The sequence below is a fragment of the Manis javanica genome, chromosome 2 (assembly GCF_040802235.1).
Source record: "Manis javanica isolate MJ-LG chromosome 2, MJ_LKY, whole genome shotgun sequence".
Taxonomy (NCBI): Eukaryota; Metazoa; Chordata; class Mammalia; order Pholidota; family Manidae; genus Manis; species Manis javanica.
Genome location: NC_133157.1, coordinates 208,665,087 through 208,668,336, shown reverse-complemented (window position 1 = coordinate 208,668,336; position 3,250 = coordinate 208,665,087). Strand labels below are relative to the sequence as shown.

The 3,250-nt window shown below is 38.2% G+C and overlaps 1 non-coding gene across 1 annotated transcript; it reads left to right on the top strand.

Annotated features, from left to right (window-relative positions):
• Positions 1-2,933: 2,933 nt before the first annotated feature.
• LOC140848109 (U6 spliceosomal RNA) lies at positions 2,934-3,041 on the top strand. The gene has a single exon (XR_012128658.1). It is a non-coding gene; the product is annotated as a U6 spliceosomal RNA (small nuclear RNA).
• Positions 3,042-3,250: the final 209 nt, after the last annotated feature.

The window sequence follows — 3,250 nt, the reverse complement described above, 5'->3', positions numbered from 1 at the left end:
ACACAGGGTGGATAAAATGAATACTGAGCAGAAACATGCGCTATGTGAAGGGGGGAGTCATGTGGTTATTGGAGAGAAGTAGAGCCAAAGAGGACTAATAGACAGAGGTGCCTGGGCTCTGGAGTCAGACACACCTGAGCTAGAATCGCAGCCAACCATTAACCAACTGTGTTTCTTGATCTCTCTAAGCTTCAATTTCTTCATCTACAAAATTGGAACACTAAGGCTGTCTTTGTTACACTGTTGGAAGACCAAATGGTGATTAAATTTTGTAAAGATGGTAAAGGCTAAATGCCTCTTTACAGGCACATGGCAAGTACACAAGAAACATTAGCTAATGCCTAACAGGATCAGGTTTGACCGTGTGAAATAATAGATACAGATATTTGAAAACACCTTCTTGATTCTAACATTTTTATGGACCTCTCAGTAGTAATTGCTAATATTTATTGAATGCTTACTCTATTTACCTTATGTTAATTTTTGCAGTATGTCAAAAGGAGGTGACAGTATTTATCATTTCCATTTCACAGGTGAGAAAACTGAGGCCCAAAGAAGTTAAGTGACTCAGCCGTCTTCATTCACACAGCTGCTATGAGCCAGAATTCAGACCCAGGCGGTCTGACTGCAAAATCTTTGTTCTTAGCTAAACATGAATCTGTCTCTCAGCAAGCTGTGCACAAGAGGCAAGTGTTGAAGTCAAAATCTGAACTCAGATTTCTTATTTCTTCCCACTCCCTGGAACTCTCATTCGGAATCACTTGACATAATCATACTGAGATTCAAATCAACAGTTACACAAAAACTGTACCTGTATGATGCCCAAACAATTGGTCAGTGAAAAATAAGATCTCAGATCGCCTACGCCAATTGTTTTGCACACTAGGGATATAGATAACAATCCATTAGGGAGTTGTGAAATCAGTTGGTCAACCACAACCAGCTCCTTTTAAAAAATGGAATAGATAAAATGTGAAGGAAAAGTATTTTTAAGCAAGCTTTTGTCTCGGGTGTGTGTGTGTGTGTGTGTGTGTGTGTGTGTGTGTGTGTGTGTGTGTGTGTGTGTGTGTGCATGTGCCCACATACCTAAGAACTTAATGTTCTCTGCATTGTGATGTAAAATGCATTTCTTATAGTGGGTCTCAATCTAAGTATCTCGAAAAACACTGATCTAAGGTGATACTCTTTTATCCCTTCAAAAATATTATTGTTTGCCCAGTTACGCTTTTTGTGCTCCAATGTACTCTGTCAAAATCATCTGTGTACACCACACGGTAAATCACCAAAACGGATCTTTCGTTCTTTGTTCATACATGTTGTCGCAGAGAGGCCAAGACGTTACCTATGTGTTGTCAGCAAACCTGAAGCTGAAGTAAAATTTTAATTTTCTTAGTGGTTATTCTTCTCCCCAAAGACCTGTTGGATTTGTTCTTTCATTGAGGAGACAAGTCGTTTTAGCATCATCTATACCTTCTCATTTTGATGATTATGAAATGTGTGTCACACATTGAAAAAACCCAAATTACAGTCCTTAGAGAGACAGGCTGGGTTTTAACTGGTAGGGGAATTTGTAGACCACATGTTCAGCTGTCCTCAGGCACTTTTCAGTTAGACATGTCAGGCATTTATATGGTATATTTGTAAAGGACTAACAATAATTGGAACATTATGGTCTGATTATTTGCTAAAGTAATAAATTTAAGCAATTCAAGTGGTTGAAATTTAAAGGTGCAAAAATATCATGTGACACCAAATAAAATCTTGTTACTATTTTTGCACTTACAGAATTTAGACATCTAGAAAAAATTTTAAAAATAGCTTCCTCCCTTATAACAAAGTCTCATACTTTCATAGACATAACACTGGGAAAAAGAAGGTTTTGATAACATTAGAATTTTCTGTACAAAATCTGATTTGGAGCCAAAAATATCAGTACTAAAAAATAAATGATAATCAAAACTAGCAATCAGTTCTGGTAGTATGGATAGCCGAAGCCAAAGCAAAACAAAAACACAGAAAAACAGAAAAGGTTAAATATGTCCGGTATTTTAGTCCTGGAGTGGCCTAACTTGGTGTCTTTCAGGGTCAGAGAAATTTCCAGAACAAAAGAACAGAGATGATCAGAGCTCTGCTCCACTCACCTCTTCCATATTACCAACACCTTTAATTCTACTATTTCCAGTAATTCCATACATTCAACATACAGAATCTTCTGCGGGTCCCTGAGGCTTGCCATCAGCCCATCAGCCTTCACTTAGATATCCTTTGCTTTCCTCATGTCCTCTGTGTCTCCACAATTCTATTCACAAACCATGAAAATTGGTTTCCAGGATAAACTTACCATTTCTATGGCCCTGACTTCTCTGATCATTTCTTTCAAATACTTTGCCCTCCAATCCTCGCAAACCGGTTCACATTGTCTCTCACTCCCACCATGCCACTTCTGTGACAGGTGTCAATGATCAATCTTTCCTGCTGAGCCTAGAAACAGCTTCAGAATCCTCCTCACCACTGCAGCTTGGGTAGCCATTACCACCTGAATTGAGTTCATATGAGATTAAATGTATTTGCCCTTCCTATCATTAACCATCACAGTGTCTAAAAACAACATTTTGGGGTCCAAACTCTGTATGTCAGACTTGCCCCCGGCACTTGAAAGGGGAATGAAAATCAATGTCAGACAACATGTTTGGTTTTAAGGTTTGGGCAGCAGGGTCACAACATACTGTGTAACAAGAAAACAAATGCCTTCCCTGAAACAAAACAGCCAGGATTATCATGACCAAAAAATAGAAATCTGGTAGTCTCCATTTTGTGTGCTTTGCTCATTGATCAACCAAAAATCAAACCTTTTGTTAAATCAATAGATATTGATTTGCTTAGAAAACATTATATGAGTTTCTTTCAGAAGGGATGGGTTTAAAGAATATATGGTGCTCACTTCAGCAGCACATATACCAAAACTGGAATGATACAGAGAACGTCAGCATGGCCCCATGCGCAAGCATGACACACAAATTCGTAAAGTGTTCCATGTTTTTTAAGTGAATGAATAAAATAAAGAATATATGTTGGGTTGGGCAAAGCAACTGGATTCCCCTCCCCCAATTAACGACACTAAATACCAGAAACTGACATGATCCTTTAGTAAAATAAACATAACTGAGTTAATAACAGCCTTGCAACTTACATGCTGTGTATTCTGTCAATACATCAACCTGTCTGAGTTTTAGTCTCCATATTACAATGG